Genomic DNA, 27,257 nt, shown 5'->3' with positions numbered 1-27,257 from the left:
GGCTTTGGCTATCTGGGGGTCCTGCACTTGCAGGTGAATTTCAAGATTTTTTTTTCCAAGTTCTGTGTAGAATGTCACTGATTTAGAAGGGGAACTCAATCTGTACACTGCTTTCAGTCGTATGGGCACTCAATGATACCAACTCTTCCTGCCCGTGGACAGGAGAGGCCTTTCCGTTTCTTGGTATCTTCAGTTTCTTTCACAGTATCTTGTAATTTTTCCGATAGAGGTCTTTGACATCATTGGCTAAATTTATTGATAGGTGGTTTATTCTTCTGTAGCTATTATACATGGAACTGTTTTTATGATTTATTTTTTTCAATGAGTCCATTATTAGTATATAAAATGTTATTGATTTTTATATTGATTGTGCATTCTGTAACTTTACTGAATTCATTTATCAGCTCTCCTAATCTTTCAGTGGAGTTGCTAGGTTTTCCCATCTAAGCAGAATCAGGTCCTCTGGAAACAGGCATAGTTTGACTTCTTCACTTCCTTTCTGGAGGTATTTTGTTTCCTTCTCTTGCTCAATTGCTTTGGCAAGGACTTCCAGTACTATAATGAGTAAAAGCAGCTAAGACTGGCATTCCTGTCTAGTTGCAGATACGAGAAGGACTGCTTTTAGCTTTCCCCCATTCAGCATAATGTTGGCTGTGAGCATGTCAAGTACAGGATTTATCTTGCTGACTTACTTTGGTTCTATAGTTTGCTCAAGGTTTTGTTTTTTTTTTTTTTCAGAATCATGAATGGAACTTGAACTTCACCAGATGTTTTTCCTACATCTAATGAGATGGTCACATGATTTTATCCTTCAGTCTCTTAATGTCATGCATTATTGTCAACTAATTGTATCTATTGAACCCATGCCTGCACCCCTGGTCAGGATGAATAACTTTTTTTTCTGTGATGTTGGACTCAATTTGCAAGTATTTTGGTAAAACATTATGCATCCATTTTCATTAGGGACATTGTCCTACAGTCTTCTTTCTCCTGTCTTGTTTCTGGTTTTGAAATCAAGGTATTGCCAGCCTCACTGAGACTGGAAGTTTTCCTTCTTTCAATATCAAAGAATAGTGTGAGAAGCATTGATGCTGGTTCTTTGTCAAAAGTGCGGTAGAATTCAATAGTGCGGCATCTGGTCCTGGATGTTTCTTTGTTGGGAGATTTTTTAAAATGAATGATTCAATCTCCGTGTTTATTACTGATCTGCTCAGGTGTGGTGCGTCTTTGCAGCTCACTTTCAGAAGGTCCTGTGTGTCTAGGTATCTATCTGATTATTCCAGTTTCACCATCTGTGTAAGTCGTTTCTCATAGTGCCTAGCGATCCTCGTATTTCCGTGGCATCAGTTGTAGCATTTTGCTTTTATCTCTGGTTTCACTTATTTGAGTTTTCTCTCTTTTTTTGTCAGTTAGTCTAGCTAAAGATTTGTTAGGTTTATCTCTTCAAAAGCACACTCTTAATTTTCTTTATTATCTGCATTTTAAATGTCTATTTCATTTATTTTTCCTGTGATCTTTGTTACTTCTTTCCTTCTATTAATTTTTATGCAAAATCTATCCCTAAAAATACATGCATTCTATAAGCTTTGGTATATTTTACTTCTGCTTTTTAGAAAAATTTTAAGTTTATTTTTTGATTTCTTCAGTGATTGAGCCATATTGTTCAGATTTCACATATCATGTAATTCTCAGTTTCTTTCATGTTTATTTCTATTTTTAGTCCACTGTACTCAGGAAAAACACTAATGCAGTTTTCATTTTTAAAAATTTGCTGAGGGGCCAGCCCTATGGTATAGCAGCTGTTATGTGTGGCGCTGGCATCATATATAAGTGCAGCTTCAAGTCCAGGTTGCTCCCCATCCAAACCAGCTCCCTGCTATTGTGGGAAAACAGCAGAAGATGGGAGGATCCTTGGGCCTCTGGTGCCCATGCAGGAAGCCCAGGGGAGATCCTGACTGTGCCAGGCATCGCGGCCATTTGGGGAGTGAACCAGGGGATGGAAGAGCTCTCTTACAATCACTCTGTCTCTCCTTTTCTCTCTCTGCAATTACACCTTTCAAATAAATAGAAATATCTTAAACAAAAGTCGTTGAATGTATTTTGTAGGTTAGTGTATGCTGATGAAAAGAATATATATTGTACAACTGTTAAATGAAATGTTTGTAAATGTCTGCTGGTTGGTTCAGGTGACAGTATAATTTAACTTGGATGTTTGTTTTCCTTGACTGCTCTGTCCACTGGTGAATATGCAATGGAATCTCCACACTATTGTTGTTTTGAGGTATATCTTTCCTTTCAGATTTAAAGATGTTAGTTTTATACAACTGCACGCTCTTGCTTTGAGTATATATTTACAACCGTTGTATCTTCCTGCAGAAGTGATCCCATTGTCATTAAGCAGTGGATCTTTATACATTTTTTACAGTTTTGACTTAGGGTCCATTCTGCGCAGCAGGAGAAGCACAGCTCCCTCATCTGCCTTTGCTTTTCGTTGTTATGGGCCATCTTTCTCCAGGCTTTTACTTTGAGGCCGCATGCAACTTACTGACAGTCAGTTTCTGGCAACAAGCATCTCACTGGATAGTGATTCTCTCTTTATATTTTTATCCAACCTGTATTTTGTAACTGGGGAACATGGCCCACTTATGTTCAAGGTTATTATTAAGTAATGCCTTGGTCCTGTAGTTAAATTATTTTCCCATTTGTTTTACATATCCACTGTGTTTTCTTTTGCTGTATTGTTCTTCTGTGTGGTTGGGAGGTTTACAATATTGATAACATTTGATTCTTATTTATGTGTATCTTTCCTCCTATGGAAGGCAAGTCTTCAGGTGGTAGCTATCCTCTCTGGCATTGTTTGCAAGGTCAGGCAGGCAATAATGAATGTCCTCCTTCTGGTCTTAGAAAGTCTTCATTTTCGCCTTCGTCGATAAAGGATGGCTTTACTGGCTATCATGCTTTCAGAATGTGGAATGCAGCATCCATTCCTTCCTGGACCCTAAGACTTCTGCTGTTACAGGCCAGCTTTGTGGTATGGTGGGTAAAACTCTGTCTGCAGCATTGGCATCCCATGTGGGCACTATTCCACTTAGGATACAACTCCCTGTTAATTTACCTTGAACAGCAGCGGGAGGTTCCCAAGGGCTTGGGACCCTGCACCCACGTGGGAGACCCGGAGGAGGCACCTGGCTCCTGGTTTCTCTCTGCCTCTGCTCTTTCTGCTGTGGCTATTTGGGAGGCGAATAAAGAGAAGTAAGAGCTCTCCCCACCCCATCCCATTATTCCTACATTCAAACAAATAAAATCAATCTCTCTCTTTCTAAAGCCTAATGATAGACTAATGGAGGACTCACTTAAATGTAACTTACTGGTTTTTTGGCAATGCCTGTGTACATATCAGATGCCAGTTTAGTCCTGGTTGCTGTGCTTCTGGTTTAGCACCTGCTACCATGCACTGGAAGGCAGCAGCGGCTCAGTCCTTGCTGTCCTTGCCTCCCCTGCACTCACGGGAGAGACCTGGAGGAATGTGTGTTCTTGGCCTTGGGCTGGCCTAGCCCTGGCTGTTGTGGGCATCTGGAAGCTGAATCACGAGGTGGTACATCTCCCTCTCCATCTCTCCCCATCACTCTGCCTTTCAGATTAATCAACAAATCTAAAAACTAAAAAATGCCATTTAGTATAAACACTTTCATTATTATGAAGATCTTTGCATTAGTATTTTTATTAGATAAATCATGTTCCATTATGTAGACACTGAGTGATTTACATGGCAATTTCTCTTATTGGACATGCACTCCAGACTGCGTATACATAAAACTCTCTCTGCAGGTTGTATTTTGGGTAGTTTACTATTGACGTTATTATGCTTGAATATCTCTTTTTTAATCACATTTATTTTTTCCTTAGGTTTCTTATAGTTAGATGTCTGTATTTTTCTCAAGCTTTAGCACATTTTCAGCTATTATTTCATTACACAGGTATTTTTATGCCTTATTCTTATGTTTTTTTTTGGCATACCCAAGTTTAAATATTTGTTCATTTAATGGCATCCCCAAAACTTCTGCAGGCTTCTACATTCATTTTTTCCCCCTTCTGACTATGGTATCTAATGAACTAGATTTTCAAATTTAAATTTTATTTCTGCTTGATCTGTTGATATGTTACTGAGGATTTCAACTCCATATTTTATTTGATATAATGAGCTCAATGCCAAGATTTTTGCTTTGTTTGTTTCCAGCTCTATTTCTCTCTGCTGAATTTCTCATTCATGTCAGGTGTTGAGTCTGTTCATAATCATTCTTTTAAAATTCTTTTTTAAAAAAGATTTTTTTTTTATTGGAAAGATAGATTTGCAAGAGAGAAGAGACAGAAATATCTTCTGTGTATTGGTTTACTTCCTAAGCGGTTGCAATGGCCAGAGCTGAGCCAATCTGAAGTCAGGAGCTAGGAGCCAGGAGATTCTTCAGGGTCTTCCATGTGGGTTCAGGATACCAAGGGTTTGGGCCATCCTCTACTGTTCTCCCAGGTCTCAAGCAGAGAGCTGACTGGGAAGTGGAGGAGCTGGGACACGAACCAGTGCCCATATGAGATCCCAGTGTTTGCAAGGTAAGAACATAGCCACGGAGACAACGGCCTTGGTCAGGTGTTTGTCTATCTCCTTTCCCACAGAATCTGTTCCTAAAGGGTTCCTAAGCTCCTGTGAAGGTGTTCTGCTGCTTTTCCTTTTCACAGTCCTTGCACTCCTCCATCGACACTACGTATCTGGCAATCGGTGCACTGGTGGTCCCTGTGCCTCTTCAAGGATGGCTTCTGCAATGACAGGCTTTTCTTGAAGCTGTGTCTTCAGTGAGCCTGGTACTTGCCATTGTACATCCTTGCAGTCCATTCTCTTTACGCCTCTGCTGCTGTTATCAATGGCCCTGAGAACTCATATGGGGCCCCAACCCACAGGTGCTTAGAGAGTGCTTAAAGAGGTGATTTGAAAAAATGATGTCACACAGGGTGGTGCCTAAACTTTATGGAAAGAGATGTGAATACAAATTGTACACAGACTGAGGGACCATCACAAGATGGCACAATAAGGTGGCCAGCCACCTGCGAGCCACGGCAGAGGCCTCTGGAGGAGACTACCCTGTCTATCCCTTGATCTTAGACTTCAGGCTTGCAGAAGCAGCAAAGTGCACGTATCTGACTTGAGCTGCTCACTGATGGGATTTGCTGTGGGACAGCTGTCACACTCGAGAGTCACCCCAAGATTGCTGGGACTGCCCTCTGTCCCCCAACCCCTGCTGTCCAGTGCCATGTCTCTTCTGAGCTCTCCTGCAGTTTCTCTCAGAATGTTCCAGAGTATTTTGGCTACTTCCCTCCTGCCGATTCCTAATGTAGGATAATCAGACCTGGTGATCATGAAATAATCCCTACTTTCTTGGGCAGGCTGCTGTTGTAGAACAGCATACCCGCCGCAGAAAGTGGCCCATTCCATCCTCAGCTACAGCCATGCCCAGCTCCTTGGCAGTCTCAGATGTGTGCCTCTCTGGTAATCCCCTCATCGTGCCATGGCTCTGTCTGATGGCGCTCCCCACTGTCTTCCTCATTTGCAAAATCAGACATCCACTTCTGTACCTACACTTGCAGGGCACAGTGCAAGGTGCACCCTCCAACATCTGGCGGGGGAGAATCTTTGCCTTTTCAGGTCAAGATTCCTGAGCATTAAATGTGACTGTGTGCACTGTGGATAACATATCTGAAATTTGCTTGGTACAGTAAGTCCTGATCACCACATTTCAGTCATTAAAGAAATGAAAGAAAGTAGAAGTGAGTGCACCTGCTACCGAATTGCATTGGCTTTAGCTCTGGCAGGCTCTCTTCAAATATCAACATCTTTCACAGCTGACAACACTATTGGGCTGAAAGTAAATCCATATTTGTATAACACAACCTCCGGAATCGCATGCAAGTTAGGAAGGGAAAAGTATAGTCATAAGTATTTAAGTCTTAGGTGGCCAGTGCACCCACTGGGCTCTTCTAGCCTCCAGGATGTGGGTCCTGACTCATAGTCACACAGAGGGCCAAGCCAGAGGCCACAGTAATACAAGTCACAACTGTGAAGTACCAAGGTAGTTTTTTGGTTTTGTTTTTTGGCTAAGGCGGTCTTTCATTTTTTTTTTTTTTACATTGAAATGGCAGCCAGGCCAGACAGAAGCTATGCTTCAAATTAATTATGGTTCAAGTCATTTCCTTTTTAAACGTTGGAATGGGGTAAAAGCAGAATTCCTTCAAAGCTTTCAAGGGAGTGCCCACTCTGATTCCCTGGGGGAAACTCCCAACCTCTGTGATAAGGATCTTGACCCGCAGGCCTTGCAAGGGATAAGCATCGGACAGAAAACGTGTAAGTTCAAAGGCAGTGCACTAAACAGAGTTAAGACGAAACACTCAGTGGGTAAAATGGAAGCCATAGGAAAAAGTATTACGGTCAGCCAGGAGCCCACAAGTTTAATACTGAAGGACGTAGCCATCAGTCTCACTGCTGATAACACTGGTGCATGACAACAACCTGGTTTTGGTCTCATTCATAGTTTATAAATCGTCTTTTCAAGTATTTTCACTGTCAGAAGCATCTTCAGGGAGCCGGGGAGTGGAACTCCATGGTCATGGGCGGCAGGGATGGCAAGGTGGGGGAATTGCTGTGGTCCTGTTGGGTAAGCCTCAGTATCTGGGATCCAGTCCCACTTCTGCTTTCGATGCAGCTTCCTGTTAAAATGCACCATGGGAAGCAGCAGATGACAGCTCACGCGTCTGGGCCCCTGCCACCTGCATGGGGTCTCATGCTGGAGTTCTAGCTCTCAAACTTGGCCTTGTCCAACGCTCACTGTCGCAGGCTTTTGGGAAACAAAATAGTATACAGAAACTATTCTGCCACCTTCCCCTCTCAGTTGCTCTTTCTTTCAAATAAATAAAAAACAAACAGAACACCTTCTCCGTGCCAAAGAAACCTCTGTGGAACTTCAAATCTTTTCAGTTTTGAGAGGATGCCGGACAATTATTAAGTGAGCACAGCCCTTGACTTCAAGATATGCTATATAATTTTTTATATTTTTCCATAGTTGAAAAATTGTAGCTTTTCTGTATATTCATGGTCAAAATGATATAATTTTATGCTACATTACTTTTAGGTAAATCATATCTTCAATTCAGCTGGAGTTGCAGGTTTGAATGTTACTAACTTGGAAAGCTAATTGCTAAGGGGTGCTCAGCGCAGTTGATGTTGTCATTGGTGCACCATGCTGTACTACGTCATTTACAAATGTCTCAGGAAACATACGGGCTTTGAGAACCTACCCAACGGGGCTGGTTGGTGTGGATCCTGGCTACTTCACGGGTCTCTGCTGCTTCCAGGAGCAAATCAAGCCTTCCTCTGAAGAACTGATGGGGACTGGCCCGTGTGCTCAGCGACCGCAGGAATCGGACATTTCTGGGAGCCTTATGCCACTTTGCTACAACGATGATGTTGGGCTTCTCTTCCGTGACGGGGCGCACCTGCTCCGGCTGGAGTGGCGGCTCTGGGAGCGGGCCTGAGCGAAGGCCGTCCGGGGGATGCAGACACGCAGGCGCTGCCCTTGCCTACGGTGATTTCCTTTCCGTGCTACCAGCACTCCTGTCCCAGCAGCCACCCTGGATTCCAGCGGTGGCAAACGCCATCTCAACTTAATTAGGATGAGGAAGCACGGACACTTCCACTCGGGCAGTGTTTGTCTGCGGTTCCCTTCTTTCAGATTTCCTGAGATTCAGTTAAAGGCATTGTGGGGTGGCCCAGGTTTGCTACATGATGACACACAGGAGAAGAATTACTGCGTCAGATGCAGAATTTTGCTCAATTTTGTACTCATTCAGTCAGCCACTCTATAGTAATAAGTAGACCGTGCTTAATTCAAAACGAAATATTTTTACAGTGACATGCCTGGTAAACGCGTCTCCTACCAGCACAGATGGCATAAAAATGCTTGCTGATTCTTTTTTCAGACTTCATGTCATGCTGTGGGAAGATATGGCTGAAATAAATACATTTTATTTTGTTTTGTGACATTTTTCCATATGATTTAATTATCGAGAAGGGCACATAAGAGAGCTCCACTATTAAGTGGGATCCATTATATGCTTAAGAGCAAATTTGAATCTTTTTGTTGAGCACATTTTTAGGAAATAAATTGTGCACGCCATATAAATAATATGACATTTGGTGGCAATCAATTTGGTTTATGGTGTTTTGCCCAAAGGAACAGGTGATTCAAAGTTTAATTTGCCCCTCGTCTACATATTCTTAATAACTTGGCACTGTGCACAGTTCTTGGGACATCAATACACCAATTAACAAAATAATTCTTTCACTGCTGTTGGAATAAAGAGCTGATTCTATTTTCTTCCTCTCATTTTGGTTGTTGTGCAGGGCAAATGCAACAAGCAAAACAGTCAAAGAGGGAAACAGTGGAAGACAGAGTCACTGTTGTCCCAGCAGATGTGAGCACAAAACCAGCTCACAGGCGCTGAACAGGGGCTGTGCGCACAGGCACCGGGCAGGGGTTGCCAGGGCGTGTGGGCAGTCTGGGGACCGGGACAGCGCTCCTGTCTCCCACCAAAGGCGCTTCGGGCTGCAAGCAAGGGAGTGTGGCCCACAGTTGGGGAAAGCCTTGAGTAAGTGAAACGGCTCTACTTCGGAGTGAGTCCAGGTCCTCCACTGCTCTTGTACCTGCCAGGGCATGGCCCTCTGCCTGCCCTGTCCTGGGCGAGTCCCCCTGCCTGACAACACCCAGGCCTCCAGGCAGCTGCAAAGTCACTCTAGTTGCTCCTGGGTAATTTCAGGAGGAACCCAGTGAGTCCCAGATAAACCTGTCTTGTCCTCCTCACTGCTGTACCATTCCCTATCCCTCAGAGCCCCCGTCCCTGTCCACACTCCTGGATTATGAAAGTATCCCAGTTTCTGGTAGACTGCTGGTCCCTGAGATAAGATTTTATTCTGTGTGTGTGTGTGTGTGTGTGTGTGTGTGTGTGTGTGTGTGTGTGTGTAGCTCTCTTAGATCCCAGCCTCCTAGGCGAGGCCCAACACATTTCTTTGGCATCAAATCTCTACTTCCCTTCCCTTTCCTTTCTTCCAGATTTGTCTATTTTTATTGGAAAGGCAGATCATATTTATAGAGAGGAGAAGCAGAGAGAAAGATCTTCCATCTGCTGGTTCACTCCCCAATTGACCACAATGACTGGAGCTGAGCTGATGTGAAACCAGGAGTCAGGAGCTTCTTTGGGGTCTCTCTTACAGATGCAAGGTCCCAAGGCTTTGGGCCATCCTCTACTGCTTTCCCATGCCATCAGCAGGGAACTGGATGAGAAGTGGAGCAGCTGGGACATGAACCGGTGCCCACATTGAATCCCGGCACTTGGCAAGGTGAGAATTTAGCCACTGAGCTATTGTACTGAGTCCAACATCAAATTTCTTTTAAAAGCCACTAAGGCACACCCATGTCTAGCACTTCACAGTTTACAGGCACATACATGCATCCATATGTACACTGAGCATGTGTTCTAGCACCCATATGCCACAAAAATTCCACAAGGACAGCATGTTAACACTATGAGCCTTAGCATGATTTAGGTGCTGTCTGAGGGCACTCAGCTCAGCTCTCCTTGATAACTGGGCCCTAACTCTAAGCGTTTTTAAAAAATTATTTATTTATTTTTGTCTCTAAGCTGTGTGGCTACACTGTAACTGGCTCTCAAGTCCAAGTGCCTCCAAGTTGACAAGGATGGAGTGGCGCGCCTGGGCTGTCTGAAGCTTCTGCACACCAGCCCCAGGCCTGTGGTCATGACATGTTCAGGGAGACCTTGGGGTGGGCTGTGCCTTCTCAGCCATGAGGGCTCTTACCCCACAGCCAGCAGAGAGCATGGAACCCCCTTGGGATCATACCGGCAGCCCAGGTGATGTGGAGGCTGGACAGGAAGGTGGAGCAGAGTCCTGTCTGAACAGGGAGGAAATTCACGGGGCTGGGCTGGCAGCCCAGCATATAAGCGGGGCTGGGATGCGTCAGGCCCACTCCGAGGACACTGTCCCTAGGGCATGGGCAGGAGAGTGGGCAAAGCCAGACGGGAGCTGAAAAGACGGCGACGTGATGCAGATATGCGGAAGGTTCCGAGAAGGATTAGGGTTATTGCAGAGCAAGGCAGAGTAGGAACCAACCCTGTTTTGTTACCGATTGTGACCCATTTCTACCAATTACTCAAGTACCCTTCCCCTGTGTGGCCCTGTCATTCTCAAAAACAAGGATCTAACATATTTTTTTCTAAAAGTCAAACTTTTAACAAACCCATGGAACTAGGTAGAACTTCCCAGTTGTACGTGAGAACAGAAAAATAAGGAATGTAAATGTAAAATGCTCCTTCGAGAAAGGTCGCTGCTGGGCCCATGATACCGCAGCCATAAATCAGATGTTCTGTCTCCCGAACACAGCACTCAAAGGCTTAAAGCAATAATTGAGACCTGTACATTCTGTTTCCCCTTGAAAGGGGATCTTTGCAATTATTTATCAACCTGTGCAGTTTACAATCAAATTTACAACTCACAGCAAGAGGTATTCAGGCTGAAGTCTAAGTCTGCTTTCCTTGAAACTCTTATAAATTTTAATACTTCACAGGTTGCTACAACTTTCTCAAACCTCTCACAGACCATTTCTAAGTTTGTAAAATACAATTACAAAGCTAGGTGTATGAACAAAGCCATAGAAATCATGGATGATTTGTTTTACTATTAAAATCCTCAGGATTGAAACCTCGCTGCTGCTGCAAAGCAGTGGCCTTGTAAGCAGGCATGGAGATGCCAACTGCTGCACGTCGCCCCGTGTGCCCAGCACGCGGGCAATGTTTGGCCAAGAAGTCAGGTCTGATTCCCTCCAGCCTCTCCCTGCTGGAGTTGAGCATGCTCTGTACTTGCAGGCAGAGTTGCACCTGTTTACTGGTGAAATGTCAGATCAGAATCCCTGGCCTAGGCTGGGGAGAAGTGGGGGACTAGTCTTGTTAAGTGGTCTCTGCTGGGTTCTGGGGTGTGCTTTGCTCCACTTTGCCAGGATCAGGGTTTGGGTGAGAGACTGCCAGGACCCGCTTGGGTGGCCAGCTCTGAGCACTAGACCTGGCTGGTGGAACTTGCTTCCTGGCAGGCTGGCAGCTGCCAGGAAGCTTCTCAAATTGCTCGTGCCCAGGCACATGTGACTCAGATCATTCGGAGTGTCTGAGGAGGGTTGGGGTTACTGCACAGCCCAGGTGACTGGCACTGGGCATCAGAACCTGTAAATCTTCCCATGTGATTTCACACACAGGCAAGACTGAGAACTGTGATTCTTGCCAAGGTTTGACTAGGTCTGAAGTCACACATGGAATGACATGTCAGGTCCAAGACTGTCTGCAGCTGCCCTTCCTGGACCACACTCCACCTAGCAGGATGGCCCTCCTGTTGGTGAGCACCTGGGTGGACCAAGCTGGTTCGGAAGATACTATTAGCATGGCTGAACCAAAGATGTGGCTATCGTTTTCATTCTTTCCTAAATTCCCAAGCAAGTATCCTGGGATACTGAGAGGTCCTTGTGCTGATAGGTAACTGCTATCGGATCTGGGTAACCATACCCTTGATCCACAGAGCTGCAGAAGAAGCCCACCCCTACCCTGCTGTCACTCTAGAAGGTGACACTTCACACTAATGGGGAGATTTGGGCCGTACCAAACCATTGCTTACACTTCTGGAGGATGGGAGGGGCCACGCCCAGTATCTACCAAAACGAAACAGATATGTACATTTGAGTCTCGTGAATGCATTGTTCAGATGTGTTCACACAAGCCCACAGAACTTGTGGCTTGATGTTGATCTTAACACCCTTGAAATAACTTAATGTCTATCAAAAGAGAACTGGTTACATATGTTAGAGCCATAAAAAGGAAATCTAACTCAGTCTTTGAATACATGAATATATCTTCATGTCCCCAGATGGAATGTTCTAGAAGGGACTGCCTTAAATCTGATGCAGTGGTTGGGGGAATGTGGAACCCAAACCCAAAAGGAAAGCAGGAAGCAGTGCAAATATTTCCTAAAAATTTGAAAATGAATAATCCTAACTAATTATTTTCCTGGGAAGAATGCAAAGATGGCCTGTCTTGGGGTGATAAGAAGATTGGTTATGTTGATGGCGAGAACGCAGGAGCAACACGAAGGTAGGGTCTGTAAGAGGAGGAGCTTGAGCTCCGGACCATGGGTTTCATTGGGGTCGAAGACTGAACAGGGAGACCAAAGGCACACGGGGCCGGTGGCATGACAGGCGACCCACTTCCCAGAGCAGCAGATAGCAAGGTCAGCTCCCAAGGCAGCAGGCAGCGCTCAGGTTTGACAGTGTTGCTGTTGTCACCTTCCTTGCCTACCCCAAAGTGCAGTAACTACAATGCTATTCAGAAAGAGCCTGGGAGAACACCAAACATTAAATGCTCAGTATGGTAGATGAGGAAACCAAATAAATAAATAAATAAAATAAAGGGTGTGCTGGGAAATGTAGTGGGAACTCCTCCGAGAAGTTGCCTTAAGCATTGCAGGGTGGAATTAAGCTGAGTCTGTATGTTCTTCTCAGCCAGTTCAGGTTCAGTGATTTTGAATTGGGGTTGGGAAATTGGAAGGAAAATTGAGTTGTGGGGCAAAAATCAACTGTTTGACTTAATTACTAAAATGCCTAACTCTCCTGCCATGATGTCAATGCTATGCACATTGTAATTTAAGGTTGTATAAACCAGCTGCTTTGTTAAAGTTTAGTACAAAAGGCATGCCAATTATTAATACATTTCAGTGAATATGGGTACATGAAAAGGAAAAGTAATTATTTAGCTATGGGTCAAAACCTCCATTATTTTAAGTCTTGGTGACCTGTGAAACTCTGAACGTGAAGGAATACAAATGTGTTTGCGCTGACTCTGCAAGAACTGAGATATCCTTGCATGAAATACACGTGAGGACATCATGAGGTTCACAGTGGGTGTGAGGTGGGGCACTGTGACATTGGGGCCAGACACACAGATGTGTTTTGCGACACATCTTCCCAGGGACTACCATGGCTGCAGAATCTAAGGAGTTTCCTGGAAGCACTGATGGTCAAAAGCCCAGCTATCCCCTCCAACCACAGTGTCTCCAACCCACAGAGATGGCCATGAGCCTGTCTCCTGGACTTGACAGAGGACAGAGAAAGGTGGAGGCCTCTGTGGCTTGGGGTCTCAGCCTAGTCACTCCTCTCAGACTCATGGCACAAGTAACAGAAGGGAAGAATAAGGAAAGAGGGAGAAGGTTGATACCTCCTCCCCACTCCACCCCACTCTGGCCTAAGTAAGAGAGCCAGCATCCGTGTGAGAGGGACTCAGCTGGCCAAGCTGAGCCCTCCATTGTCCATTGCTGGGACAAGAAGGCAGCAGAGCCAGTCACAGTGATGGAAACTACACTGGGACAGGGGTCAGTGGAGGGAGAAAGCGAGGGGAAGCAGCCAATAGGGGCTTCACATGCTAGCATGCTAACACCGCCATTGCCGGGTGCTTTGGGGGAAACTAGAAGGCTGTTTGCTAGAGCTGTTGTTTTGGGACACTACAGCCGTGCTACTTGGAGCACCTGCTGTACAGCCTGTGGAGGAACTGGAACCTGGAAGAATAGTAGTTTGGTGGACATCATGCATGTGAGAGTAAATGAGACTTGCAAAGAACTTAGCAGAAGGCCTGTTGCACTAAAAATTCAACATGGTGTTGAGGAAGAAAATCATGATACACAGCACCAAGACTAATACCCATTCCTGGGGACCCCGTCCAGGATACATTTGACACTAGTTGCTATTCTTGGTTGCACAAATTCAATTTTTTTAAAGATTTATTCTTATTCAAAAGGAAGATTTACAGAGAGGAGAGACAGATAGAAAGATCTTCCAACTGCTGGTTCACTCCCCAGGTAGCCACAATGGCTAGAGCAAATAGTTCTTCTGGGTCTCCCATGTGGGAACAGGGTCCCAAGGCTTTGGGCCATCCTCTACTGCTTTCCCAGGCCACAAGCATGGAGCTGGATGGGAAGTGGAGCAACCAGAACACTAACCAGCACCTATATGGATTCTGGCACTTGCAGGCTGAGTATTAGCGAACTGACCCATCATACCAGGCCCACAATGCAATTCTAATAAGAATAGAATAACTCTCTTACTAGAGCACATCAGTTTCTCTCATTTTAGCTAAAAATACTGAGATTGTTTTAAGCCCTAGCTAAATGTAAGAGAGACATAACATTCAAATTAAATGTTAAAATGTTATATCATGTGAGTCTTACTGCAGCAGTACCCAGGGACTGAATGGGACCGGAGAAGCCCACCAAGTGGCCAAGGCTCTCTCTATCATGGCTGTCAGAGCAGGCTGCTCAGCGAAGAATGCTCTGACTTCAAGCAGCGTGCTAACAGCCTCTGTGTGTGTGTGCCTGTGTGGTTGCCTATGTGGACCCACAGTTTCAGAGAGCGTCATGACGGACAAAGCCACTGCTGGGCTACAATTGCAACATGAGTCTCCAGAACAAAGGAGCGAGAGCAGAGGCGCAGAGGGGTGTTTCGGTCGGAGTCTGGCAGCTTGTGGCCCTGCAGCCCAGGGCCTGCCGCAGCTGGAGAGGGCACCGGCGCATCCAATGGGCAGCATGACTCCCTAATTGTAAGCCATTCAGGAGTGGTGAAGTCACGTGAGGGTCTGATGCATTATTGAAGCAGGGAAAGTTCAGGCTATGTTTTGCCATTACTGTCCTCTCATTTTGAAAATAATTTAAGACACAGATTTAAAGAGTTGCCATTGCCAGAGGTTTAATCCTGAGTGCAGCTTGCTGGTCCATTCAGTGACGCACATTCCCTTGGAATTTAGACTCCCAGTTTCCTCTTTCCTGGGTTTATTGCTCTTGGATATTTGCATAAAAATGGAAGCTTTGATCTTTACTGGCTCATCAGCCCAAACTGCCTCCTGCTCATTCTCAGACACAGGTAATGAGGGCTGAATGGGTTCAGTGGTTCAGTCAATGAGACATGCACAGGCAGTGCCTGAGCCCTGCCTCTCCCCTTCCCTTGTCCGTTTTGCCATGGCTGTATTTACTGTAATTTTCCTGCAGGACCATCTCAGGCTGTCCTCCGGATGTGACGAAGGTAGCTGCAGGCAGCTGCCCTCTGTCATCATACTGTGAAGCAGAAAGGAGCAAGATGAGCTCCGTTTATTCTCTCCACCCAGAGCGCATGGACTTAGCACTCATGGTGGATGAACAACAAAAGTTTAAAAGTGTGTTTAGTGAAATAATAAAATAAAATTTCCTTAACCTGGAGAATTAGGAAACAGAATACAGGAGGAGCACAGATCTCCCAACAGGGTTGACCAAAAGCAATCTTCACCACAACACGTGATAATCAAGCTCTCCTCAAACGAACATAAGGAAAAGATCCTGAAATGTGCATGTGAAAAGATCAATTGACATGTAGAGGAATGGTAATCAGGCTCACAGCTGACCTCTCACAGGAAACTCTACAGGCCAGAAGAGAACGGTGTGATATATTCCAGATTCTAAAAGCAAAAAATTGTCAGCCCAGGATAACGTATCCATCCAGCTAAGCTTTCTTTTGTCTTTGAAAAGGAAATAAAATTATTCCACAGTAAAGAAAAGCTCAAAGAATATGCCTCTTCCGCACCTGCCCTACAAACAATACTTAAAAATATTTTCCTGACCAAGAAAAACAACAGTTCCCACCTAAACCAAACACAACTGTGAAGAGCATCTCAGTAAAATAACAGAAGATTAAACCAATGAGTAACCTATTGGTAAAATGACAGGACCAAATTGCCACCCTGAATATAAATGGGTTAATCTCATCAATCAAATGTCATAGATTAGTGGACGGGGTTGAAGAACAAAACCCATCCATCCTTTGCCTACAGGAGACATATCTCACTAACAAAGTTCAGTGGAAACTATATCTTGTGGAATTTGACGTTTTTGTTTCATTTCTTTAAAACACTTTTTTTCCCATTAAATTATTCACTGACTCAGATTATACTTTTATTCAAGAAGGTTCTTTTTCATTTCTTCAGGGACACATTAGTCATTCAGTAGCATGTTATTTAACATCATGGTTTTGTAAGTTTCTATTTTTCTTCCTGTTGTTGATTTTGTTTTGTGGCTTTTCATTTAATAGGATGTATAGTAACTGCAATGGAGACTATCCTATCCAGATGTGAGGATACAATGCAGTATGCATCCCTACTTCCATGTCAAAGATGGACTCCCAATGAAACTGTCAACTATATCTTGGCAATAGGATGCTGGACTCTTTGCCACTGTTCATGCCTGCTATGATGGGCTTATGACTGTTTATGAAGAACTATACTGTTGAAATAATACATATAGGGAAACTCGGTGGGGAGGAGTGGATTTGAGGAGGAGGAAAGCGATATCCCAGAGCATTTGGAACTGTCTTATAAAATGATAATAATAATAATAAAACAAATAAAAAAGATAAAGATTTGTGTCTGTTTCCTCCAGGGTAGTGACAGCAGCCAGGACAGAGACAGGGGTCAGGCCTGCTTCATTGTGTGTTGGTCTCACATGCCAGCTGGGTCATCTGTAGGTGCTCACGGGACATTGGCTGTGTATATTCAAAGCATGTAGTTACTGCTGCGGTTGCCAGATGAAACAGCATGTCCAGTGGACTCTACATCTTAGATAAATAGCAAAAAATATTTTTATTATACGGATGCTGAATATAGCATGACGTATAGTTATACTGAACAAAAATTACTTGTTGTTCATCTGAAATTCAAAGCATCTTGTATTCTTTTGCGGGATCAAGCAAGCCCCGGTGGTGTGTGAACAGCAGGCAAATCTCCAGGCGCTGGGAAGTGCGATGTCTGGATAACTGGTGTGATTATGTAACTCATCCTCCTCTCCTTACCTCCTGCCCCGCCAGAGTTTCATGATCCATGCGCTGCCTCAGTCCTGGTTGGAAGCCTCAGGATTCTTCCAGGAGGCCACCTCGCTTAGTGATAAATAAAGCAAGGATAGTCACAGCATCTCCCTGAGCTACTATCATGCTGTCTTTCTGAAGTGGAACCTAAAATATCAGCTCACTGACCATTTTCACAATGCCATATGACCTCCGGTGCTGGCATGGCCACAGCACCCATACAGGAGATCTTCTGCGGCCACACTCTATGGGCCTTTTACATGGTCTCTTAGGCTTGTCCGACTGAGCTACCCCCGGCTGTTGCAGCTTTAGCTCTGTTATAGCACTGCTCCTATGGAGGAGGCTGTGCTGTGGTCTGATGGAGGGGCACCACTGCTCAGGTCTTCCTGATTCCAGGGGCTGCTCCCAGATCAGGCTGGGATGCTCTTGCAGGGAAAAGGAGATGTTAGAATCCTCGTTCCAAAGCTTGCCTGCCCTCAGAGACGCATTTACCATTAGGTGCTGCTGTGGTTTGCCCCTCAACCCTGGGCAGGAGGTCAATCCCCTACATTTAATGTCGATTGGATGAATAACATGGAAACCATTTGGCTGTGGCGCTTAGTGGTGGGACTTTGGGAAAAGCCTCAGGTCAGGTGAGTTCCTTGGGGTGCAGGTCTTGTCCTCATGATGTATTCCTGGCAGCCTCATAAGCAGAGGGACACACACACACACACACACACACACACACACACACAACTCCCCTCCCTCTACACAGACACTCATCTCTTCCTGTCTCTTACCATGTGATGCTCTGCGCTCCCTGAGGCCCCTGTTAGCAAGATGAAGGCCATGGACCTTGCACCTTTTGATGCATGAGCATAATAAGCCCCTGTCCTTTATACAGAGACTGCCTCAGGGATTCCATCAAGTAGTGAGAAATGATCAATGCAGCAGCAGCGATCACCATGGTACTGCCACCTGGGAGCTCCCAACTGTGGGGTGGACCATCGTGAGGTGGTCTGTCCCTGTTTGCTGCCCGAGGGAGCCTCGCACCGCAGCTGAGACCTTGTCGTTTTGTGGTAGGATGACCCCAAGCGCCTTCTGCTCCACAGTGTCAGACTGACGTGTCAGAAAGCAGTTGCCCATCTTCCCAATTGCATTCAGTCTTCACCGGTCACAACTCCTCACCCGTCCCCCGTACTGGATGTGATATTTTTTCTTTCTTACTTTGTATTGATAGGATTATTACTGCTCAAAGCACTAGCCTGCATTTATCTTCATTGACATCTACAGTAAGTAGATTGGAGTTATCCATCCAGATGGAATAATTTTGGATGTTTCAGAAGGCTGGGTGATGCAGGATCCTCACTGACCACAAACTCCCTTCTTAGAATATCCAAAACTTATATGATTGTACTGGACACAACAACATCCCTTATGTATGCATATATACATATGCATATATATGTATATACATACTAAAATTGCCTACTGAATACATTGGAAAGCAATTCTGAAAGCAGCATTTTAATAGAAAAAACACATATAAAATAGAACTCTCACACATGACTTCCCAGAATTAGGTGGATGAAGGAAACAAACAAGCGTGCAGGAAATGTAAGCGTAGGAATCCCAGCACTGTGTGTTGTGAGAGCACCAAACTGCACAGGCAGACCACAGGCTCAGACAGGGCTGCAGAGCGGGCCCACAGTGCACAGGCAGACCACAGGCTCAGACAGGGCTGCGCAGAGGGACCACACTGCACACGCAGATCACGGGTTCAGAGAGGGCTGCAGAGAGGGCCCACAGTGCACAGGCAGACCGCGGGCTCAGAGAGGGCTGCGCAGAGGGACCACACTGCACAGGCAGACCACAGGCTCAGAGAGGGCTGCAGAGCGGGCCCACAGTGCACAGGCAGACCACAGGCTCAGACAGGGCTGCGCAGAGGGACCACACTGCACACGCAGACCACAGGCTCAGAGAGGGCTGCTCAGCGGGCCCACAGTGCACACGCAGACCGCGGGCTCAGAGAGGGCTGCGCAGCGGGCCCACAGTGCACACGCAGACCATGGGCTCAGAGAGGGCTGTGCAGAGGGACCACACTGCACATGCAGACCATGGCCTCAGAGAGGCATGCACAGGCCCCACTGCACTTATGTACCTAAAACTGCAACCTGGAGATTAAATTTCAAAATGGACCCTTTTGTGGTAGAAAGTTTGCATCCAGCATTTAAGCATAAACAAAAATTATTCTATGTGGGAATTTGCCTACACATATTGCAAATCGGTTCCATTTCCCTTTATTGTCCTCTAATGCTCTCATCAAGAGCACATAATTAGTTCACTAGACTGCAAAACACTGGCTCTCCCTGAAGCAGCCAAGCAGAATTCCTGGCTCCTGCAGCCGCCCTCTGGAGCTTCCACTGTTAATGGGCCATGTTTTCAGGCAGGACTGCGGGAATTCGCGACGCTGACAAGGGATTGCTGTCTGCCCAGAGCCATGGTCGAGGGACTGCACTGAATTATGAAAGATATTTCAAAACCACATTGCCAGAGTCGGTTGAGAACGGCTATCAGCACCCTCCACGGATGCAAGTCACTGGGCCAGTTTTCCCTGGGCTGCATCAGTCTCTCGTCTGGGACAGAAAATAGATCCAGCCAGAGGTTAGGACGGAAATCCCAAAGATGAACCACGGATTCCAAGCGTTTCTGCGGTCATGACTCAGTGGCCTCCCTCCGGGCCAGGCTGCGGTCTGCCCGCTGAGTGTGGGCTAGAGGGGAGCAGTGGGAACGGCAGCCCCACTTAACATCCTCAACGTGCTGCGTGTTTGGGCTCCAGTTAACATACAAATGCACGCAGTGTTAGAACGAAGAATCCGTCCGCGATTGGCTCCAGCAAGATCCCGCAGGAAACGGGAGGAGTTCGTACGCCCCGTACATTCAAGCAACGGGACCATCGAAGCCTGTTGTTCTGTAAGTAGCCACTTACTGTCTCCAAATATTATTTCCTTTTCCCTCACTAATTAATTAAAGAGAAAATAATGCTTGAACACTTCATAATCTTAAACTCACAATATTTTACTTTAATTAAAATAGGTAATTTAGAAAAATAATTGGCAATTGCTAAAACCTCTAATGCTGATGAGAATTGAGCTGGAAGCATTCTTTCATCACAAATTGGTACTTAAAGTGCAAAGTTCTGTGCACAGCTGGAAAGAGCCATCACAATTTGGCATTTATGTTCACTCGCTATCATTAGACCAAGCAAACTGAAACGAAGAAGGGAAGACAAGCAGTGTGTTTCGCAGACATGTTAGGGTAGATCTAAGAGCTCAAGGCACGAAGGAGACTTTCTAAGTGGAAGTTGGTGACATGTGGCATATTGCAACGTTTTAATACACTGATTCCATAGCTCACTCCCAAATATAGCATTGATAATATTCAAGTGCAGCTTAAAAAATTGAGGCTATCTAAATCATTTTCCTTGGACCAAAGGCTAAGTTTCAGGGGGCAGACTCGGCTTGAAAAGCACCACCATTCATAATTAATTCATATAGTGACACACTGAAATAAAAGTGAGAGAATAGCATTTGAAATAAGCAAACCACATTTTGTACAATTTTTTTTTTTTTCTGTTGAGGACAAATAATGAATCGCTTCTCTGAAATTCCACACAACATGGCATAGGTTGGTGCTAATTTGCAGGAACACCAAAGAAAAACACATCCTTTGGAGAGCGTATTTGTTTAGTGGGAGGCTGTCTTTTTCAGGCCTGGAACAAAAGTCTGTTGATGTGGCTGAGAACACACACAGGCATCATTAGGAGTGTGTTGCTGGCGAGGGGAGGGAGGCATACCATTCTACACAACGGAATTTGCTATCACATTTTCTCCTTGGTAACACATTAAAAAACATAAGATTTTTAAACAACAGTCCAAAGAGTGAGGAATTAAAAAAAAAAAAAAAGACGCACACAAAAATCCAGGGCAACAATGCTTCTTTCTAGTGGAGCACAATGGCGATATTTCAGCCCCACTCGACAAGTCTTTACAATAAAGGTTTTTTATAGTTCTTTGCAAATAAAAGCCCCAAATATTTATCAAATCATAGCCATGTTAGAGTAAATTGGGCATTTTTTCACTTTCATAGTTTTTTTGAGATGTAGAAATTCTAAAACTATATATTACAAAGCTAAGATCCTTCATAAGAAAATAAAACAACTTGATACATTTAAATCTTAGGTAAGAGCTTTACTTTTTTGTTATATTTTTATTTTGAATTTTTGAATTTTGTGGTACAATTTCATATAGGCTGGAATTTCCCCCCAAACTCCCACCCCCGACAGATTTTCCCCATGTTGCTACAATAGTACAGTTCTTTAGAAGGAGTCATAATTCCATTGTCTCTTATTCAAGAGATTTACTTTCAAAAGGATTATTTTAGGAGGAGGTCTTTTAAAATTTCAGCGTGGAAACTTCTGAAACTAACAGTGATAAAGTCAGCATACAAAAACTGCCTTCTGGGGCTGTGAGTTCCACTGAGTTTACACTTGGGCAACGACCCCTGTGAGGCGTGATTCAAATGTCCCATCTGGACCAGGTGCCACTTCCTGCTTCCCCTTTCCCACAGCTTGCGTAATTCGCACGGTTCCGGTTATCCACCAATAAGATGTAACCTCATGACCCTCTTAACCTGAGAGTACCACTTTCCAATCTCCCCTCCCCCTTGACCCCACCCACCTACCCATGGCTCCTGGCTCAGATAATCTCTGTCACCAGGCCCATCCACAGCCCCTCCTCCCATTGACTTCCTGCACCCCCCCCAACTTGCAGGCTCACTCCCCACCTTGCAGGCTCACCCCCCATCTTGCAGGCTTACCCCCCACCTTACAGGCTCAGCCCCCCCCACCTTGCAGGCTCACCCCCCCACCTTGCAGGCTCAGCCTCCCCACCTTGCAGGCTCAGGCCCGCACCTTGCAGGCTCACCCCCACATCTTGCAGGCTCACCCCCACATCTTGCAGGCTCACCAGTTTTGTGTAAATGAGCCTCCATGTGTGCACCCTTCTCTTCCCTTCCCTTTTCACCTGGCCCTTTCCCCATCCTCCATCTTGCCCTCTTCCTCTCTCTGGCCACCCCCCATCCTGCCACCATGGCAGGGCACATTTCCCTTCTAGTTTTCACTCCCTCCACCCCTGCTCCTGTTCCTACTCTGCTGGAATAATGCACCTCTGAAGCACCTTGCTGCGTCTGGGATTCTGGCTTGTGGTAAACTAATCGTACAAAGAGGACTTGGCTATGGGAAATCAGCTCCTAATAAGAACTGTAAGAACATAAGAACTTTAAGTGCGTTTAAAACCCAACAATCTCCCCAGCACTTTTTGGTCATTCACTGAATTTCAAGACAGATGGCTCCAGACTCCAATGGTCAAGGAGTTTTCCATTTGGGGAGGAGAAAGGGCTGACTTGAACCTGGGAAGATTCCTGGAGGTCACAATGAATTGACCTTGAAGCCTAGTTGGTGGAGAGAGGAGGGAGGGCTTCCTTGGCAGAGAAGACAAGGAAAAGGAAAGTATGCAGTGGGCTGGCATAAGCGTGGGCCAGAGGATGGAGAAGACACAGGGCATAAGGAACGAACCCACACTAGAATATGGGGGCCAGCTGCGGATGGAGAGGAGGGCCCTAGGAAGGCTCTGGTGCTGACGTGACACTAACACACCGGGCCCTCTAGTCAAGACACGGGCAAACTCACTGAATATTCAAAACCTCACAGGGTGGGCACTACTATCACCCCCTTTGTCCAGATGAGAAAACGGAGATGTGGATGGAGTAACATGTCTGGTGTCACAAAAGCACTGTGGCTGCAGGACAATGGGCTAGTGTAGGATCATAATTTTCAGTGTGTGGGTGGGGAGCTGGGGAGGGGAAGGCCAGCCACAGAAGGCTGATCAGGCAGGAATGAGGCAGGATGAACTAGACCATGCCTAGGAACATTTCAGGGAAGGAAAAATGTACAATTTACAGTTTTGTTATTGGCTCCTAGTGGGGAGTCCCAGATATCCCTGGATTTCCCAGAGATACGGAAATGGGACTGTACCTTCTGTGAGCTAGGAGCTCCACTGGGAAGCCTCTGGAGGTAAGGCCAGCAGGGCAGCGGGTGTGTCTGGTCATGTTCAGGCAGGTGCCTCTGGGTGGCCTGCAGAAGGGCCAGACACCTGCCAGGAGTCCGGTTGGAGGTACAGATCTGGAAGTAGCTGACTCATGTAAACGTTCAGAGGGAGGAGGAAGATCACGGACAAGGAGGTGAAAGGTTGAGAGCGAGCCTAGCCGGTCCAGGAGTCAGGCTCTAGGAGGCTGCCTCCAGGGAGAGTGAGCTGAGATGGTGCAGAGAAAGGGGCTATCCTCAGGAAGGCATGCGTCTCTGTGGCATCTGGTGCAGGGGGTGGGAAGTAGGGAAGGCCAGGAAGACACAAGCCTGCTTGGCAGGGGTGGGAGATGGAGGGGGAGGGGAGACAGCAGAGCCAAACAGGGACTTTGGGGAAGGGGAAGGAAGCCAGTCAGGGCCGAGAGGTTGAAATCCTTTGTTCCCAGCAAAGCCAATCAGCAGTTGCACAACTTCCTTTCAATGTGACATCAGGAACATTGTTTTATTCTTGCCACGGACTTCACACACAACATCCATTGACTTCGGCAGGAGTACTGGGGTTGGAGCACCATCACCGGGTGGTTATGTAGCTGCCAGCTTTGGTTTGGTGCGAGATTTGTAACCAGTGACCTGCAATATCGAATGACAGGGCACAGACCAGGCAGATCAGTGAGGGCATAAAATACTTTCAGTGTTGGCCTTCGATTCTGTGTGCTGGGCGTTCCTTGCTGTTCTGTTCCAAACACAAGTCACACGCAATGTTGAAGCTATGTTAAAAAGAAGGGTTGGAGAAGAGACTGATCTAAGCCAGGAAAAACTCTTGCTGGAATCTCTTTTCCATATTCTAAGTGTTTACTGTAGGTAGGTAAATACTGAGGATGTTATCCCCTGAATCTTAAGAGGAAATTGTGGATCTAGGGGCACTGCTCTTGTAAATTCTTTTTAAACACAGTGTGCTTTGAAGAGAGGAGTGCTGAACGCAGAGATGATGCTGCCGACAGGCCAGCAATGTCTTCTCTATGGATGCTAAGCAGCTCGCCAGGGCCAGATTTGGTGCACACACTTGAAACCAAGCTCCAGGACAACCTCTGCCTTGAAAATCTGCGTTGGATCTATTACTTTGTGATTGGTGTATCAAATCCAAATGATTGAGATAGCAAGAGAAAAATGTAAAAGAATTCATTGTAGGCATAAAACATACCAGTCACAGTTCTACTTTCAGCGGAAAGATTCAAAGATGATTGAGTTGAATACGGCCCTCCAAGGCTAAGCACTCAGGAACACTCTGTAAGTTGAAAGTCCCTCCCACTATGAGGCCTGCGATCTGGTGCAGATTTCTCACAAGCCTGCACGTGATCTATGGCACATGTCTTTTACCCCTCTAAGGGTAAGTTTTTTGCCTAATCTCAAATTTTCAGTGAAATCAATTAAACAATTAGTTTTTCAGCTGTGCTTCTCTCATGTTGAGGACACTGGGGCACCCTGGGGGTAAGATGGTGTATGCGATGCTTGCGAAACAGCAGTAGATGCAGCTGAAGTGAGATGCAAGCCTGTTTGTGGCTGTTGAGGGGCGTGGGTAGGACGGGTGGCTGGGCCTTGAAGGGGACAGAGGGCTTGACCAGTTACCCGGAAGCCCAGAAGGGATGCCATTCCAGGAGTGCCAAGATCTCCTGTGCTAGAGCCAAACTTCTGTGTGAGAGGAAAGGGTAGGAGAGCACAAGTCCAATTGCAAAAGTCCCTCATGGACGTACCACACATCTCATTCCCTACTGCAGGAGGACAGATGTGCTAAGAGCTGTGTTAGCACAGATGAGGAAAGTGGACATGGAGACAAGACTGCTGAGTGGACGGCTGGAAGACATGTTCTTGGATGATGAGGGTGTGCCTGCTGCTGGCTGTGACTTGGCAGGATGTGTATCATTCCTGCGTGCACGGAAGACCTTGAGATGTCTCTCTGATACTAAAGATAATGAGATTGCCACAAGGATTAAATAAATTAAAAAAAAGTACAGTGAAGGATGAATGAACATCATCATGTAAGAATGCTGTATTTTCAATTTTCTTTACTGAAGAAATGAATACCTGAGTGTGTTTACATGGAATGTTCAACAGCGCATCCATTTACAATGTTCACATTCCTTTTGTCTAGGTTGGACAGTCTTGTCATTCTATTCATTGAATTGTGCTGATCACACTGTGCTTAGTTCAGGATGCAGTCAAGATGAGCCAGACAAGGATGCTAAGCTACAGGCCAGTGAAGGAAGACAAGGCAGTCTCAGCCAACCTCCGCTGGGAACTGAGGGTTATAAGCTTTATAAGGCATGTTCAACTAACTGCAAAGGATGTGTGGAGGCGCATGAGTCACATTCTCAGGGCTGTCAGCATGTGAAAGGGATGCGCGATTCAGAAGCTTGGCAAAAAGAGTTAATCACATCCCATATGCCGCGGCTTGACCATGTGCAAGGTGGCGCAATATTGTCTACATTTTCAGAGGAATATTGTGAAAATGAACACAATATTATCTGCAAAACAATTAGAGATGCTTGGAAAAAAGCCACTATGAGAAAAACTCAAGTATATCTTTTCTGAAAAGACATTTTTGAAAAATGTTAGTTTGAAAGGCAAAATACAAGAACAGATTGGACCTGAAAGATGTTATCGATCGTTTGTAGGACGAGGTTGAACGCCCTGTGTAAACACCAACCATTCAGAATTACTGTCTTAACAACTAAGAAGAGAGTGCTGAGTGGGACGCAACCAGAGGGTTCACCTGTGACAAGAGAAGGCCAGCTAACAAGTTGGAACAAAAACGTGTCAAGGAACAAAAAATGTCAAGATTTTCCTGAAAGAAGAAGGGTTTCCTTTCCCTCAGACAATATGCTGCACATATGGCAAGTTTCTTAGCTTGATAAACATCTACAAGAAGATAACTTTGGGACAGATGGTACTTTCTCTTAATTTCCATGCCATTAGACTGAATAATTCACAATTTGGATGATCAGATTGATTTCTGTTTTTGGAAATCAACAGAAGGCCTCAGGGTAAATGGCCGAGGGGTAGGGACCAAAGTATTCCAGTTGCCTCTGATAACTGATTATTTGCTGTGGTCAGGAGGTGCTGGTAGAGGCCAACTCTTGCAATGGATACAAGGCCACGGATGACACCTCCTGGTCATTAATGGGTGCTACATACACAGACTTGTAAGCACAGGAGGATTCTGGGAATTCACAGAAGGTATACAAGGGTTTTGGGCCTGCACAGAAATGTTGACAAGTGAGACTGTGTTTAAATGGTCAAGAACTGAACAGAAGGCAGGGAACACAGTAAAATGTTGCTGTTGTTTATAAGAAAATACTACCCTAATTTATAAGATATTGAAATTCAACAATTTAGGGTTTTCATTAGAGATTTAACATAGACGAATAAGATACCATTCCTGAGTGAAGACCAACTAAGCTGTCCTCTCCCCTATTCAGTAGCTCTCCTCCTTCCCGGCCTTCCCACTCCAGGAGGGGTCAGTGTCAGCCCTACGCCACAACCAGTACCAGGCCAGCACTGCTGCAAAGACCAACGAGTCAAACATCCCTGCTGTTCACTCCCATGGGTTTCTTTCCACATCTCACATAAACACAGTCAGATTCTCCTTGGAAACATTAATTTGGAGACGGCTTAGCAACTCAAAGTTGAGCGCAGGTCCCAGCACTGCTGGCAGTTCTCCAGGCCATGCTGTGGAGCTGCACTGTGTGTGGCAGGATGTTTACCAGCACCCCCAGCCTCCATGTGCAAGATACTGGCACTGTGCCCCCACTCTCATCTGTAGCAACCAGAAATGTCCCCACACATTATCAGGTGTTGCCTGGAAAGGCAAATCATTCCAGGTTGCAAACAAGGGCTCTACAGAGGATGAAAAGGTTGCCTAAGTTTTGCAAAGATTTGGTGCTGCTCCTGGACTTGGGGGGAGTGTGACATATTATAATTACAGTTGATGGGAGATGTAGACAGAAAATGCAGACTGCATGACAAATATCTGTTCTAGAAAAGCAACAACATGAGCTGGTATAGTTCTTGGCATCATGGAAAACACTAATTTTAGCTCACAACTCACTTATACATGT

At 45.6% G+C, this 27,257-nt stretch overlaps 1 protein-coding gene across 2 annotated transcripts in view; it reads right to left on the bottom strand.

Annotated features, from left to right (window-relative positions):
- Window positions 1-27,257, bottom strand: part of PACRG (parkin coregulated) — a 497,551-nt gene that overhangs the window by 105,887 nt on the left and 364,407 nt on the right. The gene's annotated exons all lie outside the window — the stretch shown is intronic.

The sequence above is a fragment of the Ochotona curzoniae genome, unplaced genomic scaffold, assembly GCF_017591425.1.
Source record: "Ochotona curzoniae isolate NIBS_2020 unplaced genomic scaffold, NIBS_Ocur_1.0 scaffold_3890, whole genome shotgun sequence".
Taxonomy (NCBI): Eukaryota; Metazoa; Chordata; class Mammalia; order Lagomorpha; family Ochotonidae; genus Ochotona; species Ochotona curzoniae.
This window is presented reverse-complemented; position numbering and strand designations above follow the sequence as displayed.